The sequence below is a fragment of the Dipodomys spectabilis genome, unplaced genomic scaffold, assembly GCF_019054845.1.
Source record: "Dipodomys spectabilis isolate Male_0828 unplaced genomic scaffold, ASM1905484v1 ptg000054l, whole genome shotgun sequence".
Taxonomy (NCBI): Eukaryota; Metazoa; Chordata; class Mammalia; order Rodentia; family Heteromyidae; genus Dipodomys; species Dipodomys spectabilis.
In genome coordinates, this window is record NW_024870731.1 from 9,594,364 (window position 1) to 9,611,080 (window position 16,717).

The 16,717-nt window shown below is 36.2% G+C and overlaps 1 long non-coding RNA gene across 2 annotated transcripts in view; it reads right to left on the reverse strand.

Annotated features, from left to right (window-relative positions):
• Positions 1–218: 218 nt before the first annotated feature.
• Positions 219–16,717, reverse strand: part of LOC122108153 — a 39,064-nt gene continuing 22,565 nt past the window's right edge. The window contains exons 2-4 of one of the 2 annotated variants that reach the window (XR_006147481.1): positions 10,500–10,552; positions 8,403–8,530; positions 219–292 (exon numbers count right to left, since the gene is read on the reverse strand). This is a non-coding gene — a long non-coding RNA (uncharacterized LOC122108153). Of the gene's footprint in view, positions 293–4,703; positions 4,797–8,402; positions 8,531–10,499; positions 10,553–16,717 lie in introns of those variants that run through there. The other variant, XR_006147480.1, reaches the window with a different exon arrangement.

Sequence of the window (16,717 nt, forward strand, 5' to 3'; positions counted from 1 at the left end):
TGATGCCACGGTTTCAACTAACACTCTCTCAGCTCCTGGCTGGCTCTCTACTACTTGAACCATTCCCCAAGTCTGGCTTTTAGATGGTGAATTGGAAGTAGACACTTGTAGACTTGTCTGTGTAGGCTAGCTTGGAACTGTAATTTTCCTGAGCAGCTAGGATGAAAGGCAAGATCCACTGCCACCTGGCTTGTCCCACACTTTCCTTCCCTTCATAGTCAACCCTGCAGAGCGCTTGTGTCTGATGGAAGAGTTTTCAGGCTTTGATTCTGGTTGTTGGCTGATCTGTGACCTGAGAACAAGTAATTCCTCTAAGTGCTAGCAGAACCACATTTTCCCCCTCTTTCCCAAAAAGATGAAACATATAAACCATTTTGAGTACATGTCATCCTTAATTTGACCTCCATTTTAAGATACACTTATGTGTCACCAATTTATGTCATACCTTTTGATACTAATACTTCAGAGTCTTAGACAAATGTATTTGTAGCTTAAGAATAATGCATCAGAAAAAATACTTTAGAGTTTTGGGCAAGTTTCTAACTTTATATTGGGTCTCTTTAGTCGATTTTCTGCCTGACATTTTCACAGAATGGTGGGGATGATGGTGGCAGAAAACACCCACTGTCACTCTTCAGAATCCTCTAGAACAATACTAGTGAGAATTCTCGAACCCAGTAGCTACCTATTCTGAGGCTACCTAAATTGGTTACTTAAGCTTGATTGTTTTTAATAGGTAGAAGTCTCAGAATATGGCCTTAATTCCTGAAATCTTATAATATGTGTGTTGAAGGGTTTTTAGGTAAAGCATTATGCTTGAAAATGCCAAAAAAAATCCAGAGAAAGTAGAAAAGAACTAGGTGATGGATTTCCTTTCCAAATTATGCACTGAAGTTATACTCTGAAAGAGATATTTGCCTAAGTGCCTTAATATCATGCAGCGAGGAAAGTGGAGGTACAGTGTTTTCATTGATCTAACAAGACTTGAATTTTACCAATGTTAAGTTCAACATGAGGCATTCATAGCTAGTATTCTTCATCTTCTCACTTTCTTAATGCACCTGTTTGGTGCAGTACTTTGAAGGGAATGGATGATTGTTTTAGAACCAGCATTAAACCTCTAGAGCACAAAACAATTCTTAACTTACATCTTTCTCTTCAAGTCTTCTTACCCATCCTGTTTAGATATCTTCAATTCCAAATGACTAATTCTTTGTGTATTTAAGTAGCCATACTACACTACTATAAAGAAATTAATACTTCAAACTGTTGTAAATTAATCAAACTTCTCTGACTACAATGTCTTAAAAGAGGAAATAAGTGTGCTATGGAGCATGCTTGTAATCAGAAGTGCCTAGAGGCAGAAATGAGAGAATTTTTGTTTGAAGTTAATCTGTGCAAAAACAGCAGAATACTATCTTAATGAACCAGTCTGTCAGGATTATTCTTGTCTCTAATCCTAGCTATCTGGGAGGTGAAGGTGGAAGTATGGTGTTTCAGGGCTGGCTCAGGAAGAAAGTATGAGCCTATATCTAAAAAATAATTGAACAGGTCTGAGAGCATAGCTCAAGTGGTTGAGCACCTGCCTAGCAAACACAAAGCTAGTTCCAACCCCAGGACAGAGGGAGAGAGAGAGAGACAGAGAGACAGAGACATAGAGAGAGAGAGAGAGACAGATAGACAGACACAGACACAGAGAGGAGATATGAGCATCTGTAGAAGAAGCAAACATGAACCAAATTCTATTCTTTTATTCTTTTTGTGACATATTTTCACACATCATCTATCATTATAGCTGAAAAAGGTACTTCACTCTTAGAACCCTGCCTCCTCTCAAATTTCCTTTGAATTAAAAGATTTGAAAAAGGGGTAGATGCAATGTCCTTATAGCCTCCACCTCAGAAAAGCGAAATCATTGTGTACAAGGTATGTGCAGTGCAGCTAGGGACAGCCAGCGTGGATTTAAACTTAGGGCAGATTATGGAAGAGCTCAGAGTGACATTTACCTGAGTGAAACCACAGTGCTTCCCTGAAGCAACTTTCTACATTAATGGGACAAAGATCTTCCTCATTTTATTTAGTGGAACTACATAAGGGAATAAGAAGCCAGGTGCTGGAGGCTCACATCCACAGCCCTAGCTATTCCAAAAGCTGAGATCTGAGTATCAAGATTCAAAGCTAGCCCAGCAGAAAAGTCTGTGAGACTCTTCAGTTAGCCAGCAAAAAAAAACAAAAAAACAAAGTAAGCCAACCAACAAACACAAAACATGCTTAAAAGTGTGACACAAGTGGTAGAGCAATAGCTTTAAGGGGAAAAAAGCCAAGAGAGAGTATTAGAACCTTCGTTCAAGTCCTAGTATTAGCACAAATACAATATAGCTACAGCAAAGTGGGTATATGGAGGAGTAGGCAAGATGGAAGAAACAAGCAATAGTAGAGGGTATATATAAGCCAGATGAAGGTCTTTTTGTTTGTTTCCCAAACTGTTGAGCAAACGAATACATTAAAGGTAGATATTAATAATGCATTTTTATATTAGGATGGATCAGAGTGATCTACAGAAGGGTGTAAAGATACGACTTACAGGGTTGTTGCGATTGAGGGGAAAAATAAGACTCTAAACTCTGCTATTAGAAATGAAAGTAAAATCTTGGCTAGCTGAGATCAATCTCTGCAGGAGAAGACCATCCTTTTGTAGTGGTCACAGCAGCCCTCTGTATTCTGGTGAGTGATGGAGAATGAATCAGGGGCAGCTTAAGAGACTGCCATCAGCCTGCAGGCAAGGCTTAAAAATATTGAGGGATTTGTGGCTGTTCCCAGACCCACATCTCACTGACATCTCTGAGAAGAAAATGGGTGGTAAAGCAATTAATGACAACAATGCTGCAATACTCATACAGGTGTATTTCTCACAGGAAAGAAATAGTTTGCACTGAAAAGCATATAGCTATGAGTTAGGAGTACCTACAAAAATGAAGAACAAATCCCTTCTTGGAAGAATTGTTTGAAAATTTGGGCTTTTGTCCTAGTGATAATTGGAGGTTAGACTTCTGATTAACACATTTTTTCCTGGGCATTTCCTGGACTATAAATGTTTGCCTTGTGATATCTACTCTGGCTAGGTGACGAGAGGCGGTGGTCTTCTTGGAGATAGAGAGGCAGGAATAGAGGTGGAGAACTTGTAAAAATATGAGAAAGAAAGTTCCCTTCAATCTAAGCTCTGAAGAAAACATTCCAACACATTATTCACCAAGTTGGGGAAGAAATGTACTTCAAATTGACTATATTTTATATGCCTTATTAGAAACTAGAACTATCTCTAAAAACTGGCATGTGTGGCCTTGGACGTTTAGCAGAATGCATAAGAATGTAACCAAAAAGCAAGAACATACAAACCAAACACTGGGAGATGAGTTGTAATTGCCTCTCTGTAAATTAAAATTTAGGTTTTACAGGTGGTTAAATATTGGACAGAAAATGTGTTCTGAGGACTCTAGAGAGATAGCTCTGGTTAACTTTTAAACACAAGGTTTAGAGGACTTGTCTATTAAATCTCTCTGTGAAGATGTCTAAGTATTTAATGAGGAAGAAATTTATAGCTTCTTATTTTGGACCAGAGTGCTTGGCGGGTAAGAAGGTCACATGACTGCTTCATGAACTTACTTGTATTTCTCTGTCTCATCCCACTGTGAAGCCAGAGAGTAGGCCGTGTAATGTGTGGTAAGCATGGGCACTGGTTCATTTTCTCATGCACTGCATTTCTATGACAAATTTTAATATGCTATACACATCTGTTGGGGTTGTCTTTCTATTAAAGAGAAATTGTTGTGTGTGTGTGTGTGTGTGTGTGTGTGTGTTCCATTTACCAGAAGCTGTAAATAACTATGTGAGTCTTATACAAAGGGATTTTAGAGACTATGATTTGAAAATGAAATATAAATTTATTAAGCTTGGGATGCAGCTTCTAGCAGCTAGTTTAAAAAGTACAAATGTAGACCTACTCTGTTTGGAGAAGGGTTGACTATATTTCTGAAGGTAATATTAATGTTCCAGAGGATAAAACACACTTAATTGGGAGTTTGAGGTACTGTGTGTGTGTGTGTGTGTGTGTGTGTGTGTGTGTGAGATAGAGAGAGAGAGAGAGAGAGTAAATATCCCTGTACCTATGTGTATGTGAAAGTCAGTCAGAAAGAGAAGCAGATAAGATAGGAAAATTCCTTTGTTTGATTTTTAATATAAAAAGTCCATGCCTTAGTAGTAATATTTATAGTTTGTTTATAATATAAAAAGTCCATGTATTTGCAGTAAGATTTATTTGTTTCCAGTTAGTGGACCCATTCTCAGATATTGAAAAGGCGGCTTTTTCCCCCCATTTTGGAATATAAGATTACACAGCTCACCAAAAATGTGCATGTAAGTTTACATTAAGGTTCCAGATAGTGATTATGAATTACTATAAAATCTCTGGCAATTACTTTCACAAATGTCTGCTTTTCTATGGATGGAGCAATGTTTTATCAAATACCCTGAGAATACTGCAATCAGCAAAGTATTTGCTTAGGGGAGAGATTTAAACGAGTTGAAGGCTTACTTTAATCTTAGTTGCATTTCGTTAAGCCAAATAGTGTGTAGCGTTTACCTCAGCTGAACTTACTTGGATTAACTGCTTTGTTTGATTTGCATGTATATAGCATCCTCTAATATCTATGAAAATATAAGGCATCCACTTTTATTCCGTTGTAAAGAAATAGAGGCACAGAGGATATTCTGAGAAGATAGTGCTGGGTGGGGACAATCTGGGAAGGAAAAAAAAAGAAGCTGTCCAAAAAACAATTGACACTACCTCTATATTAAATTCTATTTAGTAACTTTTGTCATTGAAAATAAGAGGCATTAAGTCTGCCTGGCTTCTCTTTACTTCCTGAGATTTGGGCTGTAAGGAGGCCATGAATTTGGGCATCTGTTCACATCTTAGGGTGGGTGGGCACCAAGAGAAGGCTCACCATCTTGAGGGGGCCAGGGTGAGTGGAAGAGCTAACAGTACCTCCACCAGCTGAACTTCAAGGTGAAGTAGAAAGAGGCTCCTTGTATGGCTGGGGTGGGAGCCTAATGCATAAACACTCCTGTCTGCTTCCTCCTCCTCATTCTAAGTAAGTGGGATGTTTGCTAGTCATGTAAACAATGCCTTATAACACGAAAAGAACACACCGACCTCAGATTTCATTCCAGATTCCCTTAAGCAATGCATGGGCTATTTTCATTTTAAAAAAATGTTGGCCCATAATGCATGTAATAGTGTTTTTGTTTATGAATATTTCTACTTTCTGTTTTATTTTTAATTTTAATTATCACTAAGGTGATGTACAGCGGAATTACCATTTCATAAGCCAGGTAATGAGGACATTTCTTCCTGAGCAATGTCAGACCTTCCTTTACTCTTTCCCAGCAACCCTCTTATATAAGTTATGTATGTTTACTAGTTTTACTGACCTTAGCTAATAAAATTATATGTGGTACAATTCATTATCTTTTAACTTCACTTGCATTCTTCAAACTCTCAGGTCTGAATTTTAAATTAACTACTATTTTATAAAATACCCTTTTCTTTCAGAGACCTCTAGATTTTCAGTATGTTTGTTTAGTGCATTGTGTTATAGTCATATGTAATGTGAACTTCATAGCTTCTCGATTGAAATTTATTTTTAATGTATGACTTACTTCATCATGTATTTGCATTATGATTATATCCTCAGCCTCCTAAAACTTGATTTTACTTCTTGCATTATGCTAAGCATTTTGTAATGTGAATATTACTCATAAAACAGTGCCTAGTGCCTTACCTGCCTACCTATCTAGCTATCTTTTCTTACAAATTTAATTTATTCTATTTGTTTTATTGCAGCCAGATACCAATCTGGCTTCACAAAAGTACATCCACGGAAACTGAAAACACCAGGGAATTCTGGTATATGTAACAACATAGTTTTATCATAGTTTTTTAGAGTGAGAGTGATCTTGCTCTATAGGTTTTTGAGTAGAGCTTATATTGTCACTGATAAATGCCCATATCTCAGTGGTTAACCTTTTTTTTTTTTCATGATTTCAGCATGTGTATGGAGAGGTGGCTTGCCTCCTCTCTGACAGTACACAGGATTGCCATCTGATTATGATGCTTTTCTCTGAAAATGGCTCAACCAGCAATATGACAGACAAACAGAATGGACGATCATATAGAGACTCTTCAAGCCCAGGTCTGGAGAGTACTTGTATTCAATTGGCTAGCCACTCTGAACACACAGCTTCTACGCCTCAAATCGTCTCTCCTTCTGATTTCTTCTCATGTTTCAGGTTTTCCAAGCTTTTCTTTCCATCAAACACATCCCACTCCATGCTTGGCAATGTAGGGACATTGCTTTCCAAAGGCTCACCCTTAAGCATTTTTTTTAATATTCCAAATCACAGATGACATCCTGGAGTACATTTTAGCCCAAACAACAAGACTAAAACGAAACCTGATTAACTGGCCAAGTAACTTGTTTTCCTAATTATGCACTTATTTGCATGAAAAATTTAGAAATAAACATTTAACTATACAATTAAATCATCATTAGTAATCATAATTACTTTCATTTTTCACATCATGCAGAATTGTAGACAGATTTTACAGCTACAATCTCTAAAACGAATAGAAAAAATAGACATTACTTAATGACTTTATATGAAAATAAAAAGCCCTTTAACTTATTTTTCCCTAGTACTTGGGCCTTGAACTCAGGCCCTTAGCCTTTAACTTGTACACTGTTATCATCCAACTCTTTGTCTACTGTGTAGTGACAATTACATGTATCGGCCACCTGTATTGGGCAAAACTCTTAAAATGTGAACAAATTGCTCTATATGAATAAAGTGTCAATACTAAGAGGCTAGAGGGTTCACAGATCTTTCTTATATTTTACTCTAGTAGGATCAAGTTTCAGTCTGGTAGATATCCAATTGTCCTAGCACATTTATTTAGTAGCCTGTCTTTTCTCCAGCATATGTTTTTGCAACTTTTGTCAGGAATCATGTGTGTCTGCCTGGTTTGCAATGGTTTGTTTCTGTATTTTCTATGATTTTTCACTGGTATATGTGTCTGGTTTTGTTCTTGTACCATGCTGTTTTGCTGGGAGACTATGTAGTATAAAGTCAGGTGTTGCAATATCACTAGTGTTTTTCTTTTAGCTTACATCGGCTTGTACCTCTTTGAATTCTAAGATTATTTTATCTAGTTCTGCGAAAACATCACTAAAATTTTGAGGAGGATTACCTTGAACCTGTAGATTGCTTTCTGTAATATATCCATTTTTCAAAATATTAATTTTGACAACCCACAAATATGGTAGGCAGTTTCATCTTCTAGTAACTTCTTATAATTTTCATTGTAGAAATGTTTCATTTCCCTTTCCCCATTCAGGTTTGTCCCTGGGTATTTCATTTTAATTTTGAGTCTTTTATAAATGCAATTCCTTTATGGCAAGTTTGTTATTAGTATACAGGAAGTTGCTGATTTTTTGTATTAATATTTCTTATGCTGCTATTGTCTAGTAGAGACTTTAATGTCTTTTAAGTAGATGATATCATGGGCAATTAGCAGAACTACAAGTCTTTAATTAGGCCAGCTACCTTGAAATTGCCACACATTTAAATTACTTAGAGAATATATAGAGTTTACACAATAAAAACTGTATTTGGGGGCTGGGAAGTTGGCTTAGTGGTAGAATGCTTGTCTCATGTGCATGAGGCACTGAGTTCGATTCCTCAGCAACACATAAGCAGAAAAGGATGCAAGTGGTGCTGTGGCTCAAGTGGTAGGGTGCTAGCCTTGAGCTGAAGAGCTGATAGCTTTGAGCTGAAGAGCTGTGGGACAGCGCCTAGGCCCAGAGTTCAGGCCCCACGACCACCAACAACAACAACAAAAAACCCTATATTTTCATTGGAAAAACATTCATGTAATAGAATACACACATATACCTATATAATCACATACATATGTGCATATGTATGTGTATATATGTGTGTATACACATTTGTGTTGTTCCTAGAGTATGAATTCAGGGTCTGGGCACTCTCTTTGAGCTTTATTGGTCAAAGTTAGCATCCACCCTCTTAGCTATAGTTCTACCTCTGGCTTTTGGTGGTTAATTGAAGATCAGAGTCTGATGGATTCTCCTGTCTGGGCTGGCTTTGAACCAAGATCCTCAGATCTCAGCCTCCTGAAGAGCTAGGATTACTAACCTATAAAATATATTTTATGTTGTACTCAAAATGAATACTAAACTTATTTATAATGAACAAAATCCATAAAAGATCCAGTAATTTAACAAGTACATTATTTCCTTGTCTACCTAACTGCACATACTTACTTGGTGAAGAGATGTGGAATGTTGGTTCACCTTCTTGCACTGCTTGATGTATCCATGATTCTGAGGACAATGAATAACTTCAACAGTCTCAAGGGGTCACTACTCACTCTCCTATTCTTATTTGGGTACTAAAATAAAAAAAAAAGTATGACTATTTGATACACTGGTAGGTTCAAAGCAAGTTCCAAGCCTTTCTTATAGCCCCTTTGTAACAATTGACCAATATAACTGAAAAAGAAATAGAGATAGAGTAAGACACATTTAATTGTTAGTATGTCTAGTCAACTCCCTAACTTTTAATAACAAATGTAGAGAAACCTTTAACAATATTGATAAAATGTAAGAGGAACATAAATTAATAGCATTAAATGAAGCAGTATCATGGTAGACTATATAAAAAGAATATAAAAATATTATGAACCTGACACTCATAAATTTGAAAAAAATGAACAGATTTATCAATAAACAAACTCTATTAAAACTCATACAATATCAACTAGATAATGTACAACACCCTAGAGCGCTTCAGGAAATTAAATTTGTTATAAGTTTCAGGAACCTCCAAATTTAAATAGTTTCATTGGAGATTTCTACCTGATGGTAAAAAAAAAAAAAGGTCTCACAGTCTCATCTGGTAAGTTGAAGGAAAGGAATGCTTTCTAATTATTTTGGGGTAGTAATATAATATATAATATATGTATATATTTATATATATGTATATATAGACACAGAGTCTGATTATTCATGCAAAAATATTCAATGGAATGTTAACAAGCAGAATCCAACAATATTTCAAAAAGACCTTAAATCATGATCAAATAAAAATCAGAAAGAAGAAGAAAATAACAACAATAAGACAATAAGAAGATAATGAAGTTATTGGAAATAGAAAAATGTAATATATAAACACAGCCACATGCATTCCAAGCTTATATCACATGACACAACTTAACTATTTTCTGGTGGATTTTTTTGGGGGGTCCAGTTGTGGGGTCTGAACTCTGGGCCTGGGTGCTGTCCCTCAGCTCTTCAGCTCAAGGCTAGCACTCTACCAGTTGAGCCACAGCGCCACTTTCGGTTTTTTTCTTTTTGCTTATGTGGTGCTGAGGAATCGAACCCAGGACCTCATGCATGCAAGGCAAGCGCTCTACCACTGCGCCACCTTCCCAGCCCCAAGGATTTTTTTTGTTTTTAAAGTACTGTCTCTATATTGTGAAAGGTGGCTTCCATCTTGCTCTGTAACCCAGGCTGTTCTCAAACTCATAAATTTCCTACGTTTTCCAAGTGCTGAGATTCCAAGCATTTATCCCATGGTGAGTTTGAAACTCAGTCTTGTGCACTGTCTATGAGAGTCTCATGAAAATTTGATTCAACAAATTTAATATAAAAAAAGGATGTTCCAAGTTATTATAGGAAAATGCAAACAAAAGGAAAGGAATTAGAATATTAGATAGAGCTTGAGGTCAAAGTAGATAAAGACACATACCAAGGAGTTCATATTGAAGACGTTATGGCCAGAAACATTTAATCATCTTACAACCAAATAAACACAAGTGGGCTGGGAAGGTGGCTCAGTGGTAGAGCGCTTACCAAATAAACACAAGTCTTAGAAATATAGCAAAAAATTGAAAGAAATAAGAACCTACAGGCCACAACCTTTATTAATCAGAAGATGAAGAGGACTGTCCTACAAGACTCATGGATATAGATGAAGGCTACTTCATATATCATTGGAGTAAAATCTAAACTGTTGAAATCAAAACAGATGTGTTGGCAAATGTCTAGCAATTGTATTCACCATCTTTTTTCAATGGTTTGACTATGAGTGAGACCACCTCATCCACACCATCTCTTGCTCCATTCCATCACTTCCTTCCCTTACTGCTTGCCCTACTGCCTCTGATTTGGGGAAAGGAAGGGGATTGACAAAATGGTGAGACAAAGTACAAAGGGTGAACCCACACAACAGTGATACTTGCAAGACACTATGTTAGAAATGAACCTTACAGCTTGTACGGGGAGGGGAGTTAGGAGGAGGGAAAGTGGGAGAAAACGAGGGAGGGAGTAACACTGTTTAACAAGAAATGTACTCATTACCTTATGTTTGTAACTGTAACCCCTCTGCACATCACCTTGACAATACAATTCAACTGTAAAAAAAAAAAAGAGAATATCAAATTATCAAAGACATGTTGGTGTCGATCAGAATCACCCAGGTAGTTCACAAGAAGGTCACAGAGGCCTGACATTGCCTAACAATTCTAGTAAATACATTCCATAAGCCTGTATCTGCCTTATAAGAGCCAAGTAAACTGTATCTAATAGTTGGGACTGGACATAGAATGTTCTGATTGGCACATCAACTCTAGGGCTAGAAAAGGATACTTTTTTCTAGTAATGGGGCTTGAATTCAGTGTCTTACACTCTCTTTGTTTTTTCCCCTCATGGCTGACACAGTACCACTTGAGCCATACCTCCAGTTCTAGCCTCTTGCCTGTTAATAATTGAAGGTAACTGTCTTACAGATTTGCCTGTCTAGGCTGGCTTTGATCTGAGATTCCTGAGTAGCTAAGACTATAGACATGAGCAATTGGTCTCTGGCTAGGGTCATTCTTATCAAACCACATACCAAGGAGACTTCAACAGGAGAGCTAAGATACAACTTTCCAATGAGTAAAAGGAAATTTGGTTAAAAGAACAAGCATGTCTACATATAGGATCGGAATAGTATAAAAATTTTGATTAATTGCATAGTTTTAGACACTTAAATGTGCCCAAGTTTAAGCCTCTTCTTAGTCCCATAGGATCATATGATTATAAATACGATATTTGTGGTTCCCATCTTCACAACAATCTATCTTCTACCCTGTGCTGGCTGTAACCTAAGTAACTTAAGTTTTCTTCCTTGTAGTTTTCCTTTACTTATATTTTTATTGTAAAAATAGTGTACAGAGGGGTTACAGTTACATGAGGAAGGCAATAAGTACATTTCCTGTTGAGCATTGTTACCTCCTCCTTTGTTTTTCCTCTACTATCCCTTCTATGGAATGGTCTCATGTGTTCTGATGGGTCATTTTAAAGCTACTGTAATGCTTCTGCCTATTTATAGAGAGGACTTCTTTTATCATCAGGTTGGGTGATACCGTAAACTCTGAACCTCACCCCTGATGAGGCTTCTGGTCTACACCAGCATGTCTTTGATAATTTGATCGTATTCTCTTTAAAAAATATATATTCTATTTTATTGTAAAGATGAGGTACAGAGGGTTTAGTTATGTAAGTAAGAAAATGAGTACATTTCTTGTCAGTGTTAACCCCTGCCTCATTTTCTCCCATTTTCCCTCCCTGGCTCCCCTACCCTCCAATAGTAAAGTTCATTTCCAACCTAGTGTCTTATGAGTATGGCTGTTGCATTGGTTCACCTTTGTCCTTGGTCTCACCATTTTGTTATTCCCCCTTCTTTCCCCAAATCAGATAAACATATATATAAGACACAGGGACAAAATAAAAAACAGTGACAACAGGGAATAAACCAAAGGAAAAAATGAAAGAAAAAAAGAAGTAACTTCACAGAGTACAATTTAAAACAAACCTCTTGTTTCTATATTTTGTAGTTCATTTTATCTGTTCATATGCATACAGCTATTGAGCCATGGTGAACCTCTGCTGGAACTATCCTAGACATATACTAATTATTACAAATGGGGGACATTATGGAACCTATGTTTCTTTGGGGTCTGTCTTACTTCACTTAATATGATTTTTTAATGTCCCTCTTTCTGATAGATTCATAGAATTACATCTTGGAGGCTCAGAAGTAGCAAATGATTTCTGATTTGCATCCTGACACATTACTGGCATGTGAAATATACAAATTCTCCTTCATAAGAATTTTCCAAACATGAGTATAGTCCCTTCTTTCTATTCCCTGAAGAAGTGAAAAAGGGTAATCGTTTTGTCTGTTTGGTGTCAAAGATGACGTTCAAATCCTTGTGAATTTTAAGCGTGTCTTTTGCCACTGAGCTATCCACCAGTTTCCTAAAGTGAAAATTATTTATTGTTTATTTTAAAATTGTATTATACAAATGAGTGATTTTAATTTTGGAATATATTTGTAGACATGCATGATGTCTTTGTCTTTAATTATAGAGTGTATCACAGAGAACTTCCTCTGGTAGTGGTAGACATCTTTAGAACCTTCCTTAGTAAGAAATTTGCCCTGAATCACAAGTTGACTTTAGAATCCAAACTAAAACAATAATAAGACTATGAAGCTACTAGAAGGCTACAATCTGAAATGTATGTGTTCATTTCAGTGTATGAGTTATTTGCTTATCAGGCCTTTTATATAAATTCATAGTGTAGAGTATTGAGATCTAAAATATCCAACATTTTAAATCTTTTAGACCCAAATTGAATTTCATCTGTTTGAGAAAGTAAGTTTAATATACAGATATAATTTAAACTTTTTGTGAAATCAAAGAAATAAATTAGTTTTAGTAAAGGTGTGTGAACAGAACATTTTTCTTGCCTTAAGTTCTGAAATATTTAATAATAGGTAAATATTTTAACATCTTTCCTAGGACAGACATCAATGAGAGTCATAATATAGGAACATGAAATTCTCTCTTACATTTTAATATATTTGAAAGTATCATTACGTGACTTGAAATGCTTTGAGGAAATCAGTAAGTGATACATATTCATTGCAAAATTTTCAATATTGAAGGAAGCAAGTAACATTTCTTTTTAAGCAAGATTATACATAAGTTTACAGAGCATGTGACAGGTAAGATCCTTTCATTTCCTTTGGTCAGTAGCAATTCATAGACTTGAGCATGCTAAAATTTACAGTTAGCCTCTTGATGGAATATAAAATTGATAAGCAGTCTAGATAGCATTTGGAAAATATATGAACGAAATGTGTTTTGCATTTAATGAGTTTCACTGATAATCTTCATAAAAATCAAGAAAATGATTTCAAAGACTATTTTTCAAATCAAAGTATTTAAGAGCTAAGGATATCTGTTTTGTTTAGGTTTAGTGTTTTAACCATTGTTTAACTTCATTGTTTTATAAATTGAGTGAGCATAGTCTTTGGTAAAATCTCTCAGAATCTATATATCTATCAATAAACACTATATGGAAACCAACCAATATATTTCTAAAATTCTTCTTTAGTTTTCACCATCAAGACATATTATCCATAACATCTAGTTCCAGAAATGTATCTTGACTTCATTGTATGCAGGAATTAGGAGAATAATACAATAATGTGTGCTCAATTATGAGGAATGCCCAAGGTGCAGAAGTTACCATATTTTTTTATATCAAAGTTCACTATTTGATAAAAAAAAAATTCTTCGGCCAGGTGCCTTTGACAAAGGCTTGTCATCCTAGCAACTTAGGAGGTTGAGTTTTGAGGAAAATAGCCAGAAGTCAATCTTTGGCTTACATGGTAGAGTACTAGCCTTGAGAAAAACTGCTCAGAGACAGTGTCCAAGCCCTTAGTTCAAGCCCCAGGTTAGCACAAATGAAAATCTCAACTGATTCAAAATTGCTCTTAAAAGTTACCAGAAGATTTTAAGATTCATTCTTTGTATTTACTTACTATTTATTTACTTACTATCTTTAAGGAGTTTCAATTCGACATGTCAATCATGAGGACAACATGTCTCACTCAATGGATTCAGTTTGCATGTGTGTTTTTAATCCCTGTTCATTGTCAAGAACATTCCTGTATTATGTATACTATGATCAGTTTTGTCATTTACCTCTCTGGTCTAGTTGTATGTATACTTTTGCCATGCTCATATCATATTTATTTAATATCACTTTTGAAAATGTCTTGGTCATGCTAGCAGTAGTTTTCTAATCAATTTCATTAAAAATATCTAAGTGATTTAGAAATATGACATAATATTTACCAAATTACATATTAAATTTGCACTACATTAATGCAACATACAGAAATTAGTCCATAGGTGAAATAAAGACAGGTTGATTAAACTCATATTTACAAAACACTTGTTTCCTTATTGCATGTTATCATTGTTTAGACCTCAAAGTCAAAAAGACTCCAAGATCTGCATTCTATTGCTGCTGCTTTATGCTTCCATGAATAAATTATTCAGTTAGGTGAGTTCATAATTCCTATAAACTCTTTGGGCAAAATTGTTTCCAAATCTTCTTGTAAAATCCAAACAGCTTGTACCTTACCTTTTAATGTGATTCTTTCAACTTCTATCATTTCTATGAGTGTTTTCAATTTTTAGTCAGCATTGAGACCCCATATTTTTCTTTAGATTCTACCATCCATAGTTTGCTAGTTGGAAATTCTATAGGTATTAAACCATCAGATAATGTAGCTGTAACTAAACTGATCACACATTCATTTAAAATCAATAGAAGCAGCTGGACACATGTGGCTCACACCTATAATCCTATCTACTCAAGAGGCTGACATCTAGGGATCTCTGTTCAAAGCCAGCCAGGACAGGAAAGTCTGTGAGACTCTTATCTCCAATTAACCACCAGAAAACCAGACATAATATTATGGTAGAACACGTGCCTTGAGCTGAAGAGCTTAAGGACAGCACCCAGGCCCAGAGTTCAGGCCTCACGACCAACAAAAAAAGAAAGAAAGAAAGAAGAAAGAAAGAAAGAAAGAAAGAAGGGGAGGGGGAACGGGGAGGATTGGGTGGTGGGGCAGGGGGAGGATGGGAAGGGATGGGAAGGGGAAACAAAGGAGGAGGCTACAATGCTTGATAAGAAATGTACTCATTATCTTGCCCATGTAATTGTAACCCCTCTGTACAGTATTTTCACAATAAAAAAAGAATGTATAGCATTGATTAACAATAACCAGTTGGGAAAAATCAAGTAAATATGAAGCAGCATGATAAGATCCAATTAAACAAAGTAATCTAGACTCACACATTGGTTACTAGAAAGAAAGAACATTGGAATCATCCTTATAATATATGTGTTTAAAGCTGGAGGGAATATGCTTTAGAGAGCCACCTGATGGAGGCTTGGCCCAATGTGTGTACATACAACTAGATTTTCTTTTTTTTTGTTTTGTTTTTGGGTCCGGTTGTAGGGCCTGAACTCTGGGCCTGGGTGCTGTCCCTCAGCTCTTCAGCTCAAGGCTAGAGCTCTACCACTTGAGCCACAGCGCCACTTCCGGCTTTTTTCTTTTTGCTTATGTGGTGCTGAGGAATTGAACCCAGGGTCTCAGGCATGCAAGACAAGCGCTCTACCACTGAGCCATCTTCCCAGCCCCTACAACTAGATTTTCAACAGGTATGTTATTCTTTTTTTTTAAAACAAAGACAAAAACCTCTTGTTTACATTTCCTGGAGTTCACTTCAATAAATATTATTTTATATATAAAAAAAGAAAGAAAGAAAGAAAGAAAGACCACTAGAAGCAAAACAAAACAGGCCATAGGATATAACAGTATTAATGAAATACAGCAATTTGTGGGACAATTTAGTCTGAATCAACCAGATGTTAGAAAGGAGAAGAAAGACATTATGGTTAGGTTCAGATTCAATAATTAAAATGTACAGGATCTCAGACAACTCTCTCAGAGTTTGTTTGAACAGGAACAAGTTTATAATTTCCCCCCATGGAATAGTAATGAGAATTTCAAAAGCTCCCCGTGGCTAAATGGATTTTGCATAAATACATAATGCAAGAGCTGAAGTCTAAGACAAGTATACACTAACAATACTCAAAAGACAAAGTAGGTGGCATTTGAAAATCTAGAGTAGAAAGGGTTAAGGGTATATAGAATAAGCAGTAGTGTGCTTGCCAGGCTCTGAGTTCAAATCCTATATGATCAAAAGGAAAGAGAGATGGGGAGAAATACATAAAGTATAGTCATTCAAAAGAGGTAAAAACAAGGGACAAAGGCATAGAAGAGGGAAAAAAGCAATTATCACAATGCTGATAAGCCAACCAAGACAAATTTAAACTAAAGAAAGTCGGGAGGGGTTGCAGGTACATGCTTAGACCAGTTATCAGGAGGTGAACACCATGGCTTGTGGCAAGCCTCCCTGCCCCGAAAAAAGTTTTCATTTCCATAGATGGGTTTGGATTTCCCTACTTGTCAGATGGTATGCCATGCTTCTTGCCTGGACCAACTTCAAACTACATCCTCCTACCTATAGCTCTCACATAGCTGATATTACAGGTATGTGCTATTAGAATGCCCAGCCTGTTCTATTTTTAAAAAATTATCATAAAGATGATGGAAAAGGGGTTATAGTTATATAAGTCAGGTGCTGAGTACCTATCTTTTTGAACAG